The sequence below is a fragment of the Protopterus annectens genome, chromosome 4.part0, assembly GCF_019279795.1.
Source record: "Protopterus annectens isolate FY-2018-M chromosome 4.part0, PAN1.0, whole genome shotgun sequence".
Taxonomy (NCBI): Eukaryota; Metazoa; Chordata; order Ceratodontiformes; family Protopteridae; genus Protopterus; species Protopterus annectens.
The window spans coordinates 790,137,273-790,161,500 of record NC_056733.1 but is presented as its reverse complement, the minus strand read 5'-3'; the positions used below and the strand labels follow the sequence as shown (position 1 = coordinate 790,161,500).

General features: G+C 43.6%; 1 protein-coding gene across 1 annotated transcript in view; it reads right to left on the bottom strand.

Annotated features, from left to right (window-relative positions):
• The window catches only part of RAN (RAN, member RAS oncogene family), a 43,702-nt gene extending 21,280 nt beyond the window's left edge, over positions 1-22,422 (bottom strand). Inside the window, exon 1 of the mRNA XM_044068741.1 lies at positions 22,328-22,422. The gene's annotated coding sequence lies outside the window, so the exon portion shown is untranslated. The remainder of the gene's footprint in view (positions 1-22,327) is intronic.
• Between the last annotated feature and the right edge of the window lie 1,806 nt (positions 22,423-24,228).

The following is a 24,228-nucleotide window of genomic DNA, read 5'->3' as shown; positions in this document are numbered from 1 at the left end:
AACAAAATTACTGTGCTGCACCACCACGTCAGCCAACATCACAGCTGTTTTACAAGACATTCACATGACTGGCCAATACATTCACATGACTGGCCAATACATGCCTTAAGTCTTTGTCCTTTAACATAGGCCAAAATTGTCAAGCTTTACTGACCACAAACTCCCCTTTTTATCCTGTACACAATTCATTAATGCGCATCCTATTCCCCCTTCTTATGGACCAACTCCAAATTATTTTTCTCTACACATAATATTCCTATTTCCAAATATAGGAATTCTTATTTCTCTACACATATTTCTATTTCCAAATTTCGCCCAACTACATCCATATCCTCAAATTGCCAATATTACTACACAAATTATTCTTAAAAATTTAGAATCCAATCAGCTGTCTGAATGCAGCATGTTTTTAATTTAAGGTAATCCTACCTACAAATCTCCTGCCAGCATCTACATTGCTTGTAAATATACAGGTGCCCTTTAAGGACCACCACCCAACCTACATTAATGAAGCACCAGTTGGCATTGAAGACTACTGCATTTCAGTATACAAACTGAACCCTAATGTGCACTTACATGCACATGGCATGCAGACGCACTACCTCTGCTTGCCTACCTGAAAATCTAGGCCAGTCACCTTGTTACAGATCTTACTTTGGATAAATGCAGATCCTAGACTCAAGGTTTTAATACCTACATAAAATTGACAGCAGCAGAGTTCCTGTTAAGCACAAGCAAGTTTTTTTTTGTATAACAGCACAACCACTCAGTTCCCAGTGCAGACAAGACAAAGGATAGCTTTGCACGTGTGGGTGTGTTCCTGCAAGGTTTGAAACTTTCATAAACTGCACATCAGGCTCAGGATTAGTACTACTGCATCCTGCAAAGTTGCACTTGTCCCACTACACATGGCCAAGTCCTTAGTAGTTGAATGGAGAGCAACTTCAACTTGCAATGCCAGGATGGGATGTTATGACTTTGGCAGAACTAGTGCCCCTCCCCAAAAGGATTCATCCCATCTCAAAACATTTCTATAGACACCTTGACATTTCCTGACCGTGAGTAGAGATAGGGGTGGGGGGACTGCAAGTTTGACACAAGGACAGGCTATGCCAAAAATCTAGCCCACTGGTCAAGCTTGCCGATACTGCCACTCGTTAGCACAGACAGGGCCACACTGACCAAGTCACTATTAACTTGAGTCTAGCAGGCAGCTGACTTAAGTGGCCAGCAACACACCAACCCAGTTTAAACTGGTAAATCTGTTGGTACAGCACAGCTGTCAATCACAGAAACCAATCCATTATACCACAATCTGACCTCATTCAAGGGGGACTACACTTATAGGAAAAGGTCAAATTCAGAAGTTTGTACCTCTTTTAGCAGTTACTGGACAGCAAAAGCCACCCTGCTAGACAGGGGTCCAGGGAAAGTAAATATTGTGGGAAGAAATAGCCAGGGCTAGGCTTGTATAGGCCCTAGGGCCAATAGCCTAGTACCAACCTAAATGATTGCAAGTAATCACTGTGCATTCTCTCACTGAAGATCAAAATGTTGCTGGGGCTGGAAGTAATCTCCCTCTACGGTTTACTTTCAAAGTTCACAAATTTGTATGAGTGCTCCTGCTGGTGACTCCAGCCACATCTTGCTCTGCACTTCACTGCAAACATTAACTGGCAAAAGGCCCAAAGGATGAATTTAAACTTTGAACCCTCTATCACCAATCCTGCATGCCTGGATATAGCAAGTATGAAGCACCACATGCAGACAGCCACACTGGTTCCCCTTTCAATGACACCTCAGAAGCAAAGTGCATTTCACAGCTGCATGTGTTACTTGACAACTGGTTAAAAGAACTCAAAAGCTGCAGGAGCCCTGGAACTTGTGACCAGCAGTGTCACTCAGCTCAGGGTAGAGGGGTCACTTTCACTTCCAACAAACATTTGCCCAACAAGGTTTGGAGACAACTGCAAACTGGATGAGTGCACCCATCTTACTTCTTGGCTTACATTACCACACATGGAGCTATATAGTATAGGCCAATCCACATAAAAGCCTTCGGCAAACATTCCTTTTACTAGCACTTAAAAATGAAAATGCACCCAGATACCCAAGAATGGGTCTTCACACCCCACGATCACGGATCATGCAAGTCAGGAAACCTTTAGTGCAGCCAATTGCAAAAAGTGTGTTTACAGTAGTAACACTCCCTTAATCCCTTCCCTAAAGTATCGCCAAGTTAAAGACCCCAAAGAGATTACAGGCCTGAAATCCCCGACACTGATTAAAACCATTTTATATAGTCTACATCTTGCATACTAGAGGTGTGTTGTCTTGTAATACCTCTCAAGCATACATCTTTAGGTTAAGCAATGAAAGAATCTTCCCATAAGCATACTCAGCCCCAAGCCCAATAAACCATTCATTAACAGGGTCTGCCATCACTGCTTACAGAATTCTGACAAGTAAACCTTAAATTTAAAGGTAGAGAAAAGGTCAGGAGCAGAGAAACACTATTTACCCTGCCTCTAAGGCTTAGAAAAATTCTAACAACTTGTCCTCCTTCCAATGCCAAGGAGGCTCAACTACTCATTTTGCTCTCATGCAGCTAGACTGACTATTGGAAGGCCTACAAAGCTGACGTTCCAACATACAGCCACAAAATGTCAAGCACTGCCCCCACAGTTAATTACTTAAAGCAGAAACAGACCCAAGTGCACTGCTTAATGAGCACCACTTAACAGCTATGCAAGTACACATGCTGAAATCCGGCAAGAAATCTAATCCTAACCAAGTCACTCCTGCCTTCATCTTCCTTTCACAGGAAAATGGGCTGCCACAGTACACTGGCATCCCTGGGCTGCATTATAGGTTCATACTAGGCTGCCACAGTACACTGGCATCCCTGGGCTGCATTATAGGTTCATACTAGGCTATCTGCCCTAGGGCATTTATAAGCCTAGCCAGAGTGTGTTTGGCTTTCGCCACCCATTTTAAATAAATTTTGCTATGCCCTTTGAGGTTAGTATACTGTGCCTCTTAACAGGGACACAGAAGTGACACCCAGGGTAAACCTTCAATCCCCCCCATCCACTCGATTCCTCTTGGAGAGGAAATGAGGGACTCAACCTGGACTGAGATTTTATCAACCTGGACTGGGATTTTATTCCAGAGTGAAGGGAGCCTCTGTTATGAATCTGTCCCTCCAGCATGTCCTATATTTCAGTGATGAGGTTAGTCTCGAGCACGTAGCTAGATGGGATTTGGATTTTCTGAGATGCAGCATGTCCATTAATTCCGGATTGGACATTGCTTTATGTCAGGCACAGATCGCCTCTGAGCAGGTGGTATGCCACTGAGTAGAGCTGGAGTTTCTTTAACCGGGCAGCATATGGCATCTGTCCGAGCCCTTTGATCCTCTTGGTGAGGATCTTCTGGGGTCTTTCCAGTTGCTGCAGGTGTCTGGCAAGTTACATCCCAAAAGGGGCATTGTACTCAATTATGGGCCTGATGAGGGATGAGTAGAGGCATGATGATCTCCCCTGATCTAGATGTGAATCCCTTCATGATTAGGTGGGCTATACAAAATGTTTTTCTAACCACTTTGGCCACGTGGTTGTCAAATGAGAGCAACTTGGGTCTCCAATTACTACTTCTGTACTTAATGGATTACCACCTATGTGGTAATTTGTGGGCACTTTGTTTTTGCCAAAGGGAATGACTATACACTTTCTGGCGTTTAGATGGAGGCCATGGCTCTGGCACCAGTTGTCTGTTTGAGGCCCTTGGAGGATGCTTGTAGGCTGGAGAGTAGATTATGGCACCCAGTTTGCAGTCATCCGCAAGCTTGGTCAGCCACAGTCCTTCCGTGTTGGCCTGTACCTCCGAGAAATATATACAGAACGAGAGGTCCCAGGACTGAGAACTGGTTTGGAGTCAGACATGGCTCCAGAAATTCTAACCATGTGGGTTCTGTCCTTGAGCCAGTTTGCAACCCATCTAGTCACATAGGGGTTTATAAGCTGGTGAGCTTTTGCGAGGTCCAGGTAGGCTGTGAGAAACACCTTCCCCTTGTCAATGGCCTTGGGGACAGTTTCAAAGAAATCGACCAGGTTTAAGAGGCAGGATCTGCCCTTAAAGCCAAACTGGGTAGGATCCAGTGTCTGTAGGTCCCCAATATCTATTTATGAGGTCCATGATGATTCTTTCCATAGCTTTGCAGACCAAACTAGTCAGGCTTATGGGGCAACAGTTTCCAAGATCTGTTGAGGCACCACCTTTGTGGAGAGGGACCACTGTTGCTGTACACCACTCTGGATACATATCTTGTGGTAAGGCTGAGACTGAAGAGTAGTTATGTTTGAGTTTAGGTCTTCTTGGAGTTCATGTAGGACGCAGCCCGGGACACCATCTGGTCCCAATGATGCTGTTGTCTTTTGCTTTGGAGAGGGCAGCTCTTACCCAAGCATCTGAGATGTCAGGGGGGCAGCACTCTGCTGGGATAGATATTTGCCCTTTTGGTGTGTGTGTGTGTGTGTGTGTGTGTGGGGGAAGAGTTTGCTAACATCCTAGCTGACAGGTTCAGCACAATGTCTGTGTGTTCAGTGTAATTTGTCATTTTGGACTAATTCTGAGCATCTGGGAATTCCCACCCAGGTTCCCAACATAACTAAAGAAAGCCTTGTGATTATCCTTAGTGTCCTGTGCAATGCAATTTCTCTCTAAGCTGGCCTTTGAGTGCCTGTAGTTTTTTGCCAAAACTGATCAAAGATGCCTTCCCTTTTCAGGATTTTGCTCTATGTAGTAGCTTCCTCCCTGTGGATTTTGCTCTATGTAGTAGTTTCCTCCCTGTATTTGTATAGTTTGTTTATGGCTGGGGTCCACCAGACAGGAAGTCGAGGATTGGGTCGGTTTTATCCGGGATTGCATGATCCATGCATTCCTGAAGGTGTTCATAGAATGCGTTTATAAGGGATTCTACGGTCTGGGCTGTATTTTCCACAGGCCTGGGGGCTTTGACGGATTCCACCTCAGTTTTGGTGTGAAATTTGCTTTAGAGAAGTTTTTCACTGTGGTTTTCTGGGCAGGGGGTGGGGTCGGGATGTGAATATCCAGCGAGATTAGTTTATGGTCTGATCTTACCAGCGAGGGATACACTTCTGGTCCAGGTCCAGAGCATAGAGTCCCCATGTTGGCGATGATCAGGTCCAGTATGTTTTCCCCTCGTGGGAGTGGCAACAAGTTGTTCCATAGCATTTGAGTTTATAAATTCTAGGAACCTTTGAGCTAGGGTGTCGGAGCTAGAGTAATGCTCCCCAGTCTGTTTGGGTAGTTGAAGTCGCCCAATATAATGGTGTTTGGAGACTTTCAAATTTTCCAGTGTTCTCAGGAAGGCCAAGTGGGGTTCCTGGGTTTGGGAGGGTGGTCTGTATAGGCTATAAACTGGAAGGCAGTTTTACCCACTGTTAGTTGCACATGGATAGTCTGATGCTTCGTGCTATGCCACCAACCTGGAGGTGTGGGTATCTGACGAATATCTATACCCCCCTCCTTTTCTGGTTCGGTCCGTGTTTTGGGGCCAAAGCGCATGGTATGAGGTATAACCTGGTAGTGCTGGGGTGCTCTCGGGAGCCTTGAACCAGGTTTCTGTTACTGCACAGATATAGATGTTCTCCATGCCAAGGAGAGTTTCGAGTGCATGCAACTTTAGGTTTAGACTTCTGGCGTTGAGTAGCATTTACTCAGTTGCTTATCCACTCGGGTATTGTAGAAAAACTTACCAGCTTAAATGTAAACCCATGTCACAAGATGGGTTGCAAACTGGCTTAAGGACAGAACCCACAGGGTTAGAGCTGCTGGCGCTATGTCAGACTCCAAGCCGGTCACAAGTGGTCCCCCACAGGGCTCGTTCCCTGGCCCCCTATTGTTCGGCATCTAGTTCTCAGAAGTAGAGGCCAACATGGGAGGACTTTGGCTGACAAAGTTTGCAGACTACTGCAAACTGGTCGCCATAGTGGAAAGTGCATCGGACACTGATATCCTTCAGAAGGGACTCACGGAAACAGATAGCTGGTGCCAGAGCCATGGCCTGAAGTTAAACGCCAAAAAATGTATAGTCATACCCTTCGGGAAAAACAAGGTAACCCCAAGCTACCATATAGGTGGCAATCCACTAAGCACAGAAGAGGTCATCAGGGACCCAGGTTGACAGTGGCCTTTCCTTTGACACTCACGTTGCTAAAGTGGTTAGAAAGACCTTCTACATTGCCCACCTGATCATGAAGGGATTCACATCCAGATCTAGTGAGGTCATTGCTCCCCTGTACTCTTCACTTATCAGACCAATGATAGAGTACAATGCCCCATTCGGGATGTATCTCACCAGACATCTGCAGCAATTGGAGAGACCCCAAAAGTTCCTCACCAAAAGGATAAATCGGTCATATGCTGCCAGATTGAAGAAACTCCAGCTCTATTCAGTCGCATACAGTCTGCTCAGAGGTGACATGTGCCCGACATACAAGGCCATGTCCAACCTGGAATTAATGGACATGCTCCACCTCAAAAAAATCCAAATCCACCAAACCACTAGAGCAAGCGACTTAAACCTTAGCACGGATATAAATAGGATGTGCTGGAGGGATAGATTTATCACTCAGACTCCCTATGCTGTGGAATACAATCCCGGTCCATGTGAGGCAGAGCACCTCGCTGGCTCTGTTCGAGAAATCTTGACCTGTGGATGGGAGATCGTAGGTTTACCCCAGAAATCATCTGTGTCACTGCTGGACAGAGTCCCAACAAACTAATGGACACAGTATTTTTTCATATAAGGGGTGGCGTAAGCCACAAAACTTTAAGCTAGGCTTATGCCTTATGGCAGATAGCCTAGTATAAACCTATGAACCTATCCCTTGCGATACCTATGGAGGTGGGTTTGTCTTTTGAGCCTTGCTTAAAAAAGGCACTACGGGGGTAGCAAGAACCTTTGCCAATATCCGAAAGCCCAGGGGTGACAGGTGCAAGCCATCCCTAGCGAAGCATTGTGGCTTGTCAAGCATGTCATCAGGCCAACAGGCATTGGATCCCCTTTGAATGACACCAATACTTAAGACAATTGTTGAAATTAATCATCTTGTGGCATCATTCTTGGTGAGGGTAAGAGCTCCTCTGTCTCTTCATGTAGTCCAGGGAGGTATATCTCGGGTCATTCACACAAGCATGGACAATAACACATATTGCCTTGGAGTGACCCGAGTGTTGTGTTACGTGGCGGATCCTAGCACCAGACAGCTCTGTGACCTTCTTATTCAGCCTGGTGAGCGGGACGTCAAGTGTGCCTGACGACAAGAGTCGCCCATTACAAGTGTATCAGCTGTGTTTAGCCTTAAGGGCCATGACTGTTCAGCACACTGGCTTTGTGGGCTGTGTGTTGCACGTGTTTTGGGGTATTGGTTGCTTGGTGTCTGCTGCTTAGGCAGATTTTTATTTAGAGCCTCGAGTACGTTTGTGTTTGGTTTGCTGTCGTGGCAGGCCTAGGTGAGACTGGAATTGTAGTGAGTGTGGTTTCCTTCTCCTCCTGACGGGTTACGCCAGTACTGAGCTGAAAGAGCTTAGCCTCCAGTTTGGCTATACAGTTGCATCTCTTGTGTTGGAATTTGGAGGAGAAGAGGGTTGTCTGTACACGAGGCAGTTGTAACATTGCCTAAAGATTCCCAGATTCACCAGCTGGACCGGAGAGGAGATTGACTTTAACCATGCAACTTTAAGCATTCAGCATACCCTCAACTGCAGATGGCACAAGTGTGACTACCTTCGATTACAGCAGCATTCATAACAAGAATCATGTTAACCAGATAAACTGACACACTCAAGGTCAAGCACAGGCAATTACACTCCATTACCCAATGGAAAGAGGACAGTCACTACTGGGGACTTCCACATTAGAGACCTTGCAAGGCTATGTGACAGCAAGCAGGTGTTACCTTAGAGATCAAAACAGACCCAAAACGAATCTGAAAGTCTTGATATCCAGTTCACATACCAGACCTAACGAAATCAGCCAGTCTGAAGTGTTTTTTACTATAAGGCACTGCATACTATATTGCACCATCTAAACATGTGCACCAAGTGTATAAAAACCTGCAGTGTATTTACACAGGGAAAACCAGTCCAGCCCCAGGCCAAGACCATAGGGGGGGGGGGGGTTGTTGCTCACAGGCAAGCATCTAGTAGCTGTGGGATGCTCATGACACCTGCTAAACACTCAAGCCCTTGTCTTGGCGATTTTCTGGTAAAGACCTACATGTGATCATACTCTGATAACAGTGCAACCACAGAATCAAATCAGAGCAAATCTTCAAACATCTGTTAACAGTGAAGTAGTCTAGTCACCCCTCCACAGAAAGAACAACCTTGCATTTTATATTGTGAATTCATATACTTGCTTTACAGGTACTTTCTATAAAAAGGCACCCCCCCCCACAAACTTTTTTTTTGGAGACCACTATGAACACCTACTCATGCAAACATCCCCAAAGTACACATCCAATTAGTTCAATATTCAACTTAGGGGTTCCTTGGGTGATGTACCCTCGTGACCACTCAAAGAGACTGGAGTCAGAATTCTACCATGGTGTGGAAAACATGCGATTTCTGGAGGGCTTGACTTTCAGCCCTACTTTAAGTAATAAATGAGTAGGGTGTGAAGTCTTCCAGCATGAAAACCAGGCTGATTTTAACAGTTAACTCAGAACAGAGTTCATACTGTAAGAATAATCTGATATCAGAAGGGGCCAAAAGTATGCAGGTAAATACCTTGCATTGAAAGGAGCCTCACTATACCAAAGTGATTCTTGCATGGCCCAAACTTACCCAGTGGTTTGGTGGGGGCTTATAGCCTGGTCAGTCCTTTAAATCACTCCTATCTACACCCATGTAGAACCCATTCCACTGCCAGCAATACCAGGCCTGACAGGTGGAGATGCACAGCAAGCACCACTTCCAGCTGCACAGCAATAAAGCTGTTTTACAGGAACTCTACCTGTAGAGTGGTTTGACAACCATAATTGCACCCCCCCCCCCCACATCATGAGACATGCCCACAGGGATAAGTAAATCAAACATTTTAAAGAGAGTGCTGGTGGCCAAATTCAATGTTGCTACCCCCCAAAACGCCTGAAGCCTAGTTCTACACTGAAGTAGAATTCCCACTAGGTAATGCCTGCAGTACCACATCCCATATAGAGAAAAATCTCCATCTAAACAGAAATCAGCATGCAGTTTAATTATAATTTCTTGCTTCTCAAGGATAAGACAGGGATCACAAAAGTGGCCAATTTTTATTATGTTATGCCAGAGTTGCAGCCCTTCAACACATCCTCTTTGCATCGGCCAAAATAGCAAAGTTGATTGCAGCCATTTCCTGCTGTGGTTGATAGCTCACAGCAAGCAGTGTTTACCTAGTCTATTAAGAGACCAGAAACACAAAAGTGTTCTTCATTTCACCTCTATTTAAGCCTTGAAGTTGCAGCACACTGTACAGTGTTAGGGGGGGTGCCTTCAACAAGTCCCCCACTTAGAAACTCATTTTCCCTAGACATGTCAGTTGGTGGAGGAGGGTCCATAATCACCAAGGATATTCTCACCTCCAGGCTAGTTTCCCCAACACAATGCACCTGAAATTCTCCAGATGCAACTAAGCAAGACCGCAATCCAAATTGTAGCTCGCTACAGATCCACCACCATGCCCCAAGATTCACACCTTTCTAAACATACTGGAAAATATTAAGATACAACCAAACACCTTAATATTGGGGTGATTTCAACTACTCTGCCATCAACTGGGAAAACTAGTCAGGTACCAACACCTTTCCCAACAGTTTTTGTAATTCATAAATTCCAATGCCCTGGATGAACTAATCCATTGTCCTACCAGGGGCTCCAATATGCTAGACCTGGTCATTACCTTCTTTGAATCAGTCACCAGATCTGTGGACAACAGTGGCCTTAAACACCATCCCCAACTCTGGAATCATAAATTTACTAAGCTGGGCATAAATTTCTACATCACTTGATGGTTGCCAACTGGCTTACTGACAGAACCCACACTGTAAAAAGTAGCAGACTCCAAATTCATACTTCTCTGAAGTATAGGCCAACACTAAGGGACTCTGGCTAACAGAGGAATGCAAACTGGGAACCATTACTGAATCCCAAATGATGTGGATATTCTACAAAAGGGCCGTACAGAAACAGATGCTTTGTGCCAGAGCCATGGGCTCCAAGGTTAATGCCAAGAAATTTAGTTATCCCCTTTGGGAAAAATCGTGTACCCATGAATTACCACATAGGTGGCGGTACACTACACCGAAAGTGCGATGAGAATCTCAGGGACACAGGCGGACAGCGGTCTCCTTAGATAACCACACCGCCACAACAGTCAGGAAATCCTATGTGGCACACCGCCACAACAGTCAGGAAATCCTATGTGGCACACCGCCACAACAGTCAGGAAATCCTATGTGGCACACCGCCACAACAGTCAGGAAATCCTATGTGGCACACCGCCACAACAGTCAGGAAATCCTATGTGGCACACCGCCACAACAGTCAGGAAATCCTATGTGGCACACCGCCACAACAGTCAGGAAATCCTATGTGGCACACCGCCACAACAGTCAGGAAATCCTATGTGGCACACCGCCACAACAGTCAGGAAATCCTATGTGGCACACCGCCACAACAGTCAGGAAATCCTATGTGGCACACCGCCACAACAGTCAGGAAATCCTGTGGGGCACACCGCCACAACAGTCAGGAAATCCTGTGGGGCACACCGCCACAACAGTCAGGAAATCCTGTGGGGCACACCGCCACAACAGTCAGGAAATCCTATGTGGCACACCTCACTTAAAGTACTGTACCCACAGACAAAAAACATGTTTAAGTCATGGCATGATGTTTCCTACACTTTTAACAGCACTCCGATTATTTACAGGATTTTAAATATTTTTATATGCAGTTCCAGACTGACCACCTGGAGGCTGGCATATTGACGCAGTTTGGATAAGTCAGGTTGCCACCCAGTATCCCAGAAATCATTGTTTGGCTCAAAAATGTTACATCATGCAGGCCTCCATTTGCCTAAAGTTCCTGTCATTTCGTAGATGTTGCATGCGTACAAAGTCCGGAGTAAAATAGAACAGTGCACGTAGCATTCCCTGCTGCTGGATGACTACTTAAAACAGAAACAGTGCAAATGCCACACTCCAAGTGTGGTTTACTGCTGCCTTTTTTCTAATTTAATTTAAATGGCACTAATTTGTGACAATGAATTCCAGTCCATTTACTTCTTCCCTTCCTTCCCCCATAACACTTCCCTAGCTGTCAAAGTCCTGAGGGTAATTTGACCTGGTAATTCCATTGTTTGGCAGATCCCAGCAGGGTGCTTGACTCATGTAATTTAATCTTTGCGCTAGCATTTCCTTTGTTAGAGGGGACATTTTTTTGCTGCACTATAGCCATGGCCTTACTTGACTGCAATCACATCCAGTAATGTCTTGCACCAAGGAGCTAAAGAACATTTATATTATACAATTCCTCCCCTAAAACGTGCATGCTGATTGGCCAGCCCAACCAGCGTGCCCGTTATACTAACGGAAAAAGGTATAGTCGCCCAGACTTTTTCCGTTAGTATAAAACACTGTCTCGCTATGTTAAGAGTTTAACATAGCGACACAGGTTTAGAAAAAGCAACCTCAGTTGCTTTTTTAAAGCCGTCGCGCTATGTTAAACTCCTTTAACATAGCGACACAGGGTGTAAATGCTTTTTTTTAAAGCTGTCTCGCTATATTAAATGGGGTTAACATAGCGTGACAGTTGCTTATTTTAAAGTTGTCTCACCATGTTAAACCCATTTAACATAGGGAAACAGTGCTTTTGCCCACAGCTCTGATGTACTGTGTAATCAGACCTGCCGCAGAATACCAGACAGCCGCGGAAGGGCAGTTAAGAGGCATTATACAATGCCATTATTTAAAAAAAGTAATTTCTTTTCTTAAATAATGTCATTGTATAATAGCAATAACCCACTTCTGGGTGTGGGTAATGCTGGATTTACCCATGGTTGGCTTTGTTTGGTCCCGAGGGTGAAGCCCTCAGGACCAAACCATGCCAACTGTGGGTAAGTCCAGCATTACCCACACCCAGGCATGGGTTATTGCTATACTATTAACCAGTTTAGATCTTTATTAATTTAAGTGTCAAGGTATCACTTCATGCTTCCACCTTGATAAAAATTGAGATTTACATGTGCAAGTGTGTTGGTATGCAGTGTTTGCCTTCATGTTTTTACTCCACTGGCTGGCTTGCAGATAAAACTTTTGCAGTGTCCCTGGATTTGTCTTTGTTGTCTTTGTACATACAAACCACATTGTGGTATTTTCCCCTTCCTTTTCTTGTGTCCAGAAATCACATAAAAGTAAATATTTTATTGATTTTTTTTTAAATAAAGGACATAAAGGTTAACTTACCTTGAATCAGATAATGGATGCCACTGCAAAGAATCACTGTTGAAATATTTGTGCGTGGACAAGATCCCTTACTAAATCTATTTGCCAGCCTCAAGTTCAATTGGTGCTACGGTTTTAATATACTGGTGTGTTAGCTGATGCCTTCCAAATATCTCCACCATTACATGCCAGTTTTGCAGTGGAGAAACCACCAGACATGCCCATACACCTTTAGCCATCAATGCAGCTACTCCTGTTATGTGAGTATGTGAATTCATTTTCAGACTTAAGGTGTGGAAGCTGCACTGAATAATTCTAGGTGTTTGTTCAGGTTTCACATGGTGCTTGCTTAGAGCTACTCTGATGTTAAGCCACTATGAAAATGTTGCACTGCCACCTCTGATACCAGGGTAATGTTTTAATCTTTTTATTCCCGCACTGAACACTAGCAGTATCTGGTGCAAATACAGAGAAGTATGCAAGCGATACACCACCCAAGCATCATATGCAGTCCAGAATGTACAAGTATGCATACCAAATTTCTGTGTTTCCAAACATTGGTGTTACTACACTACTACTGAATAAAATTAACAGCACTCAGGCTGGGGGAAGAACACGGGAGCCATGACATCACAGAATGGGTGGGTCTTATTTTAATTAGAATCATATTACAGTTGTGGTGATGTCACTTTGTGGGAGGGAACAGATTAAAAAAGTACCTGCACTTCCTGGCCTCGATGTCAGCATGGTTGCCACCCGTCCCGTTGTCAGCGGGACACTCACGGTTTGAGTGCTCTCATCCCGCTTCCCGCGCTCACCAAGCGTGGGACTTTAAAAGTCCCGTTTTTTCCCCTTTGCGCTTGCAGCGCTTCGCATTTTAAAATTGCCGTGGAAAAGCTGAAAATACTTCCGTTTTTTCCACGGCAATGCGGCTACGTCACCACCCGGACCTGCAGTTAGAGGGATTCTCTGCTAGGTCCGGGTGGTAATGCAGCACAGTAATTGGCTGCAGCCATCATAGGGGGCGGGAACTTCTTCTGAAGAGCCCCATAAAGGTCACAGCTGTAGAGCACTAAGCTCTATAGCAGCTGCGAGTCCCGACAAAAGATCTGATTTTTTTTTTTCACCATTGAAGCCAGCCTAGCCAGCAAGGGAGCCAAGCCAGCAAGGGTGTAGTGTGCTTTATTTAAGTTTTTCATGTTTAGTGGTAGATGGGGATGTAGTATTTAAATCTGTGCAGTGGTTATTTTGAGACTTTTGTACTAGTTTAAAATGGGAATATATTGTGGTTTAATTTTTTTAATGTTTAAAGGCAGATGGTGGGTGCAGTACGCAATATTTAAATCTGTAGTAGTTAGACATTTTTGAGTAGTAGTTTTTAAAGATATAAAACCTGAATGTATATGTAATTGTTATTATGCTTGGGGGTATGATTTGGAAGCATTACTTTTAAAAGGCTGAACTGTGTATAGAAGTTGTTTTTCTGTTGGGGGGCAGTGAAATATAAACTTAGTGTGATGCATTTCTATTGTCGTAGCTTTTTCTGGGTATTGTCTGTATGCATATAGGAACTGTTTGAGCATAGTTTGTACTTTTTTGTATGGAAATATGCACTATAATGCTGTTTTCAGGAAGTTACGATATACTGTTTAGGTAATTTTTCCTGTTCCTGCAAGTCCATGTCTATGTGGTACAAGTCTACCTTTTGAGGGGGAATGGTAACAGTTAATGTAATTCATTTATTATTCTAGTAGGTACATGTTGCCAATTTGCCAAAGCTGTTTCAAGATAGTTTTCATTTATACTTGTAAATGTGTGCATTTAATTTATTATGCATTTTTAATAAGGTTAAAATGTACTGTTTTGCTTGTAATGTGAATATGGGTGTGTTACTTTTACTTGGGCCTGTTTATTGCATTGCTGTGCTGGATTAATTGCTATGTTTTGAAGTAAAAGGAGCCCATGGAGTCTGCTGTACATTGTAGTTTTAAAGTTAAAATGTTTGGACTTTTTTCCCCATTTATTTATTTTTTTTGTGGATGGATGCTCTGAAGTTAATGCAATGTATTTGAGATTGTGCTGCATCTAAGTAGCAAAGTTTTTATTTTGTGTTTTAGTGATGTCTTCAACATACTTATTTACTGTTTTCATTATAATCAGATTATGAGCAGTGCTGCTGTTGGGCATGTTTATTAATAGATCATTGCGCTGTGTAAATTAGTGCCATACATTTCTTAACTGCTGTGGTCAAAAGCTAAATTAGGTCTATGGTATCCACTGTGCATTCTCATTCATTTTACTGTTTTTTGGTTCAGTGAATATGGTTAACTTTTTTTGTCTTGTGGGGTGTGGTGGGCATGTTCAGTGGTAAAAATAATGCATTTCATTTTCTACAAGCTGTGTTAATGTTAGTCTTCAATGGCCAAAATGCCCCCTACATTACCTCATTTACTATTTGACCTTTTTCAAACTGTAAACTCTTTTTTGCTCCATTCCTCTATAATACTGCATCTCCTTTAACAACTCTGGTGATGTCGTGGTGGGGGTGTGGCCAGTGTCATGCTGGCCACACCCCTATCCTGTTGACCACACCCCCATGTCCCACTTTGCACTTGTTAAAAGGTGGCAACCCTGGATGTCAGTAATTGGGCAATTCCAGCAAGCTTTATTCAAATGTGAGAGAATCATTTTGTAAGTGAAACCATCACAGTATGAGAAGGTAGGCTTCTGTTACAGAACTAAGGGGAAATAAAAATTGTAAATGCTTTGTTGTTGCTTTACAGAGGACAATGTAAACAGGGAGGAAAAGGGCCGTGAAGTTAAGGAATACATTAAAGAAACCTGCTGTACTCTTGAAGGGCTTTTTTTTTTTTTTTTTTTTCTGGAAGAAAAGTTGTACCACTGTACTCATCCCTCGTTAGACCCATTATAGAGTAAAACACCCCAATTGGTATGTACCTCACAAGACATCTGCAACAACTGGAAAGGCCGCAGAAATACCTCACTAAAAGAAACACAGGCCTAAAGCAGATGCCTTATGCCGACTTAAACTCTCAGCTGTACTGTGGCTTAGCATACAAGGCCATGTCAAACACCGAACTGTTGGACATGCTCCACTTGAAATCCCAATCCCTCAGAGCCACATGCTCCAGGGATCTAAACCTTGTCATCACAATGATCAAAACATGCTGGAGGGATGGGTTCCTGACGCAGAGACTCCCCATACATGTCAACCAGAATGCCTCCTTGGCCCTCTTCAAAAGGAACCTTAACGATTGGATGGGTGATAGGAAATTCACCCTGGGGATCACATCAGTCACCCCGATGGACAGGGGGTCTCAAACGCTATGGAACAACTTGTTACCACTCCCACAAGAGGGGAAAACATACCGGACCTGATCACCAACATGGGGACTCTATGCTCCAGACCAGAAGTGTATCCCTCACTGGTAAGATCAGACCATAAACTGATCTCACTGGATATTCACATCCCAACCCCACCCCCTGCCCAGAAAACCACAGTGAAAAACTTCTCTAAAGCAAATTTCACACTCCTCAAAACCGAGGTGGAATCCTTCAAAGCCCCCAGGCCTGTGGAAAATACGGCCCAGACCGCAGAATCCTTTATAAATGCATTCTATGAACACCTTCAGGACTGCATGGATCATGCAATCCCAAATAAAACCAAGACCCAATCCTCCAAAGGCAGACTACCTGTCTGGTGGACCCCAGCCATAAACTATACAATAGAAGGAAGCTACTAAATGATAAGAGCAAAATCCCAAAAAGGGAAGGCATCTCTGATCAGTATTAGCAAAAAACTAAGGGCACTCATAAAATAGTCAAAGGCCAGCTTAGAGAGAAAAATTGCACAGGACACTAAGGAAAATCACAAGGCTTTCTTTAGTTATGTTAGGAACCTGGGTGGGAATTCCCAGATATGCTCAGAATTAGTCCAAAATGACAAAAAACACACTGATCCCACAGACATTGCCAACATCCTAGCTGACAAGTTCAGTGCAAACTCCCACCCCCTCCCCACCAAAAGGGCAAATATCTATCCCAGAGTGCTGCCCCCCTGACATCTCAGATGCTCAGGTGGGAGCCGCCCTCTCCAAAGCAAAAAACACAGCATCAATGGGACCAGACGGTGTCCCAGGCTGCGTCCTACATGAACTCCAAGAAGAGCTAAACCCAAACATAAAACTACTGTTCAATCTCAGCCTTACTACAGGATATGTACCCAAAGAGTGGCGTACAGCAACAGTGGTCCCTCTCCACAAAGGTGGTGCCTCAACAGACCCTGGAAACTATCGCCCCATAAGCCTGACTAGCTTGGTCTGCAAAGCTATGGAAAGGATCATCATGGACCCCATAAATAAAGATATTGGGGACCTACAGACACTGGATCCTACCCAGTTTGGCTTTGTTAAGGGCAGATCCTGCCTCTTAAACCTGGTTGACTTCTTTGAAACAGTCACCAAGGCCATTGACGAAGGGAAGGTGGTCCACACAGCCTATCTGGACCTCGCAAAAGCCTTCGATACAATACCCAACTCAGGCATTATAGATAAGCTCACCAGCTTAAATATAAACCCCTATGTCACTAGAATAAGCTCACCAGCTTAAATATAAACCCCTATGTCACTAGATGGGTTGACAACTGGCTCAAGGACAGAACCCACATGGTTAGAATTGCTGGAGCCATGTCAGACTCCAAACCAGTTACAAGTGGCGTCCCACAAGGCTGTCCTGGGACCTCTCTTGTTTGGTATACATTTCTCAGAGGTACAGGCCAACACGGAAGGACTGTGGCTGACCAAGTTTGCAGATGACTGCAAACTGGGTGCCATAATAGACTCTCCAGCCGACAAGCATCCTCCAAAAGGGCCTCGTAGAAACAGACAACTGGTGCCAGAGCCATGGCCTCAAGCTAAACGCCAAAAAGTGTATAGTCATCCCCTTTGGCAAAAACAAAGTGCCCACAAATTACCACATATGTGGTAATCCATTAAGTACAGAAGTAATTAGGGACCTGGGGACCCAAGTTGATAGCAATCTCTCATTTGACAACCACGTGGCCAAAGTGGTTAGAAAAACATTTTATATAGCCCACCTAATCATGAAGGAATTCACATCTAGTTTAGGGGAGGTCATCGTGCCTCTTTACTCATCCCTCATCAGGCCCATAATGGAGTACAATGCCCCTTTTGGGATGTACCTTACCAAACACCTGCAGCAACTGGAAAGACTCCAAAAGTACCTCACCGAGGATCAAAGGGCTCAAACAGATGCCATATGCTGCCCGGTTAAAGAAACTCCAGCTCTACTCAGTGGCATACTGCCTGCTCAGAGGTGACCTGTGCCTGACGTATAAGGCCACGTCCAACCCAGAATTAAGGGACATGCGGCACCTCAAAAAATCCAAGTCCCATCGAGCTACACGCTCGAGAGACTTGAACCTCAGCACTGAAATAAATAGGACATGCTGGAGGGACAGATTCATAACCCAGAGGCTCCCTTCACTCTGGAATAAAATCCCAGTCCAGGTTAGGCAGAGTCCCTCATTGACTCTCTTCAAGAGCAACTGACCAAACTAGTACAATCCCTTCCCCAACATCATTTCACCAGCCTTGGGATACCTGACCACTTACTCCTAAAAACAAATACCAACTATATGGTGTTATATGTGACTGCATAGTAGGACACAGATGTCCCGGTCACCTGACTGGAGAGAAAGGAGGTCATGGTCAGCTACTTGGCAGGTGCCAGGATCTGTCAAATCACATGCATTCATGTCACTGAACAAATACTGTTAGGACTTGATCCATGTTGGTGTGACTTGTCCCAGGCAGGTGGGACTAACCCTAAAGCAGCATTATACTTGCTCCCAGGATGCCACAATATAAACAATGGACTTCATTACCTTAGCATGTTAATGCCAGTCAAGGGGGTCCAGTACCAGTCAGCCTGGGTTGCAGGCCATGTTGCTTTGCCACAGATGGTCTGCGCCACCGTCCCTTACAGAACTGAGTTTATCAAGTGAATTTTGAAGCTCCCCAAGAATGTGAACACGGAAGTTCTCTGGAAGCAATCCTCACCTTGGAAGATTGACACCACCTGCGCAGTCAGACATGGTCCAAGACCACAAAGGGAACCCCAGCTTGCAAGGCTGTACCACCTCTCTCACATTCAGACCTCAAAAAAATAAACATGACAGAACCAAAGGTGGAGTCTTGATCTTCATTAAAGCCAAGAATAACATGTCACAGTACAATTCACTCAAAGCTACTTCATGTCCATTAACCATATGCAACTCTACTGCACTGTTAACCATAGGCCCCCCACCAAGAACCAAAGAAAGTGCACTGCCTACCAAAACCTTAAGTCATAGGATATTTCAGCTATCCTTCCATGGACTGGGTGATCTACATGAGCACAAACATGACTGTCCAGTTTTCAGGACTTGTTACAAATGCTCTGCACAGTCTACCCCCCCCCCAAAGAGGCTTAAATGTCTTTGAATGCCCCATCAAACACTTCAGCTGTATAGACTCTGCTGTGCCCGGCTGGATTAGCCCCTCCCAATACAACAGTGAAGAGGAAGAGTGTGCAGGAACCAACTCAGGAAGAATCAGCACATGAACAAGCACGTTCCTTTAAAGCCAATTATGAAGCTAAAACAGCATTCCTAGCCAGATAAACCAGTAGATGGTACTACTGATATGATGCCTGAGGAAACTGCCAGCCACAGCTCAAAGGATACCAGACAGTCCTCTAGAGAGGTCATATCTGTACTCTCCCAAGACCAAATACAGTCTTGATGGGATCAAACACTCCAGGTTAATTAACCAATCCAACACAGAACCTAGAGACCCACTTTGCATTCTAACTTTGTTCCAGCTGAAGTCTAGCCAGCCTTACATGCAAGGCCACTGACAAACACCTTAACAAGAACACAGGCGACCTTCAAACTTTAGACTCAACCCAGTTTGAGTTTCTTAAACTTCATGCTCATTAAACCTAGTAGACTTTCCAAGAAAGTCAAAGCCCCGGCAGACTGCATACCTTGACCTAGCCAAGGCTTTTGACAACCCCCTACTCTGGCATCGAGACACTCCCAGCTAGGATCAACTCCATCATTAGATGGGCAGCCAACTGGCTCACTGACAATACATACTGGATGCAATTACAGAGTCCCCAACAATGTAATGCAAAAAAGCAATAGCACCCTCCCAACGGTTCAAACCCAGTGGTGAGCTATCTGGGAACAGGTAGAGAGAGCAGTATGAACATAGACAAGCTTCCACAAGGAACAGGTAGAGAGAGCAGTATGAACATAGACAAGCTTCCACAAGGACAAGGAAAGTCTTCTACATTGAGAAATGCATGGAACCCAGACCTAAAGATGCAACAAGTACTATACTCTATCCTTAAACCCATTAAGAATATAGTGCTCCCTTATACATATACCCCACCAGATACCTGCAGCAGCTGAAAAGAGGTTTCTCACCAAGACAACACAAACTGAAAACCCTTAATTATACTGTGATTGCTATAGAGGGGAGACCTGGGCCTGCCTACAGGACAGTCTCCTCCAACTCCACCCTGATGGATATGCTACACACCCACAAGTCAAACGGCACAACAGTCGCACTAAAATCTTAAGTCTGCGACATTGAGACCATGTCAGACCCAGCAACTGCCACTACTCTAGAACAAACTTCCAATTAATGTGAAGAACAGCTCGACTCCATTTAAACAACCTTGACAAATTGACAGATTACAAATTCACCCCAAGGCTGGCAGCCCCATATCCCTCAGATACGGGTAGTCTGCTTCAGACTAACTCTGCAAGTTACAGCCATCTAACTGGAGATTACTTGGGATTAACATAGCTAGACTTGCAAGGGTTCTACAGCTGCTAGCACCTATGACTAGTCTTTGTATGCAATGCTGTATTTCTAGTAAACCATTTTCTCCCAGAAAACTAAAATATAAGATTATGGTAAATGTCCCTGGCTGTAGCATTCAGAACACGCTGAACGGGATCTGGAGTAATAGAGGCGCGGTAACACCAGCTGCAAGAAATGTTACTTGGATTTGTGCAGAAAATAGGTTTACAACAGTTCTAAATAAACTATTAACTTAGGATTATAAAACAAGCACTTCAGAAACGTACCTACATTAAGAAAGCATTAATGACATGACTTGCGCAGCACAGGAAAGTAGGAATACGGGAAGTGAACTGGTTATGACTGGACGTAAAACAGACTTACTAGCCCGGGTTAGTGCGTAGGATGTAGTGAGGAAATAAGCTAAACGCGAAACCTCGAGTAAAAACACTCCCAAAACTACACCTCTAACAAAGCCAGGAACGGGGAATGACATTAAGGACACAACCAACCCTGATGCAGTTCACCCCGCCCACGTAACTATTTAAAGGAAGCCAAACAAAAACCAAAAACATCCCCCGGGAAACTCAATGAAAAAAGAAAAATGGAATGCTATCATTCACACCTAATGAATACAAGTCTAGATTGCAGATCGGCGCTATGGTCCCACGTACCAGGAAACTTTTTTTTTTTTTAGTGTGAAAGGGGAGCAAAATGCAGTAATGCAACACGCTTCAGACAATTCATTCTATCACCCCCTGCAGATACAAAGGAACTTCACTGTTGCTCATGTTTCTAATTGTAGTAGACATTTTTGTATACTTAGCCCCGGTTTGTCTAATGCACGTAGGAACTCAAACTTGGACAAAACGATATTTACCTTTTCAACCAGTTATTTGCCTTTTTGCTTGTTTATACTTTCCACCAGGAAGGCAATTTTGTGCAAGAACTGACCACCTACGGTTTAGTTTAACAAGAATATAACAAACTACACAATTTAGACTGCATAAGATGTAGTACCCATTAGTAATCCGAGTAAAAAGCAACAGCAAGTCAGAATTAAACATTACTCGCACAGATGAAACGCCTAAAGTATACATACAAGAAAAAACCGCATAACGCAACACCAACATCACAGTACATAAAGATTTGAGTCCAGCAGCAGTGACAGGCACGGACACAGCTAGTTAGTACGGGCCAAATTGGTTTCTATTCATTTTTCCCGCAAACAAATGAGGAAACTGCGTTTAATGGGTACCACTAAAGTAGCACCCCACCCTTCGTACTTGCAGCACCACGGACCGCACAATTTCCAGCGCGAGCTCTAAGTAACAGCCTAAATAGTGACCACTTTCTACATAGTTTCCCCACTTACTGAGGGCACAGCACTGTCTAAATCATGCCACTCGGAAGCTCTCGGATAAGCAGAGACAAACCCCAAACAAAAACATTAAACTGTTTAAACTTCTACACAGTTCTACTTGAAAACAAAGCAGCTCCATTCAAAGGATCCAATAGGCCCACAGGCCTTCCACTTCCTCCAACATTCACTTTTCCGACAAAGATTATTAATACCATTAGACCAAATGAGGAAAAAAAGCACTCAAAATTCCCAGTCACGCTCCTGAACAGTATCGATACATGCAAAAAGACCCAATTTACGACATATTTAAAAAACCTGAAAGGACAAAAAATAACAGCACATAAGGGAAAAAAGCGCGCCAAGTCCACTCCATTATAACCCCAGTCTTACACAGGCCTGCTAGAACTTCCCAAAACGTTGTACCAATATAACGAAATCAACTTCAGTACAGTCCATTTATACAAAACCGGTTGTATGTTATAGACCTAACCCCCTTTTACAAGTCAAAACCGTAAATAAAAAAAAATAATTTACGGATTTTTTCAGATGTTTCTTACCTTCCAGAAGCGTCTCTGCAGCTGAGCGACGGAAAAATGGCTGAAGAGTCGCTCAAATAGCCGTATTAAGCGCGTCACGTGACGTAACCCGTCACTGCGGCAACCACCAGCAAGGGGGGGAGTTTGAATTTGACATGCTGTGTTTTGGGGCGCAATCGTTGAAAATATACATCTGTACGAGGTTAGTTAGGTATATTACGTAAATATGTTGCTGAAATTTGGACCAGCTTGAGCATGGGTGCATTTTTCTTATTGAGTTATGAGCTCGTATTTTTCTTTCACCATTTCTCTTTCCTGCCTGGTAAGTTTTTTTTCCGGGGAGATGGAGGTATTCGGTTACCTCATATTTGTTTTTTTAAATATGAGCATGTTCGGAGTTTAAGTTCATTTCAAAACCTTCTGCAGTTTATTTTGTTTACGATTACTTAGTGCACCTATTAGAATATTTAGATATATATTACTGATAAAAAGTCATTTTGTTTCATTAATAAGGGAACGAATTGATTACTATTTGTTTTTATTCTTTTTATTAGTTATACTGCAGTAAGGGTTAGGTATACCATCCATTAAAGGAGAACCGCACCCACAGACTCATAAAAAGTTTATTTCATCATGGTTTGGCGTTTCTTACATTGTAACACCACTCTGGAATTATTTGCAGGTTTTAAATGTTTTATATATAATTTCAGAGTCTGACCACATGGGGTCTACCATCTTGAACTGATCCTGATTGTTTAGTCTGCCTCTAGGTATCCAACAATGCAGTGTTTGTCTGTCTAAAAAAGTAAATAACGCAGGCCTTTTCTTCCTAAAGCTCCTCACACTGCATTGATTTTACATGCACACACTACACTGCTGTCTTTCAGTCATTTAGTTTTAAGTAACATTTCAAGCCATTCAATGACTACTTAAAACAGTAACAGTGCAAATGCCACAGAACAGGCTTTCAAGGTGCTTTTTACTGCTACTTCTTTTTAGAATGGCTAAACTGTAGTCTTTCGTGAAGCCTGAATTGTACTACTTCGACTCCCCCATCACATCTAGCTTTCAAAGCGCTAAGGGTAATTTGTTATGTGTTGTGATTCACAGCAGGAAAGCTGACTCGTGTACTGTTTCCTAGTTGTAGCCTTTACTTTCTGTATGGGTAGGGGAAGGACCAGGGAGCTGTGACATCACAGCAATTATTTATTTATTTTTTTTGGACAGTTGTAGTGATGTCAGTTTGGGGAGGGAACTGGCCAGAATACTGCCTGCATTCACTGGCCTTTATGACATCGATGAGTTGGAGACTGCAGCAAGCTTTTCCAGGGCGGGATAAAAGTTTTTTGAAAGTGAAACCACCACACTACAGTAAGATACTGTTCTAGCGGAAAGAAACAGACAATTTAAAATATTTAAATGCTGTAGTGTTGTTTATTCATAGCAGGTACTGAAAATACGGAGAAAAAAGACAGAGAAGTTGAATATTTAATATTATACCATGACCGCCGAAAAACGTGCACGCTGATTGGCCAGCGTGCCCGTTGTAAATCGAGTTATACTAATGGAAAAAGGTCCGGTCCTTTTTCCATTAGTATAACACGTTTTTTTAAAACACTGTCTCTCTATGTTAAATGGGTTTAACATAGCGAGACAGCTTTAAAATAAGCAACGGAGATCTCCGTTGCTTATTTTAAAGCTGTCTTGCTATGTTAAACCCATTTAACATAGCGAGACAGTGTTTTTAAAAAAAGCAACGGAGAAAGCAAGATCTTCGTTGCTTTTTAGTTCGCTATGTTAAATGAGTTTAACATGGCGAGACAGTTTTAAAATAAGCAACGGACATCTCCGTTGCTTATTTTAAACTGTCTCGCTATGTTAAACTCATTTAACATAGCGAATAAAAAGCAACGGAGACCTGC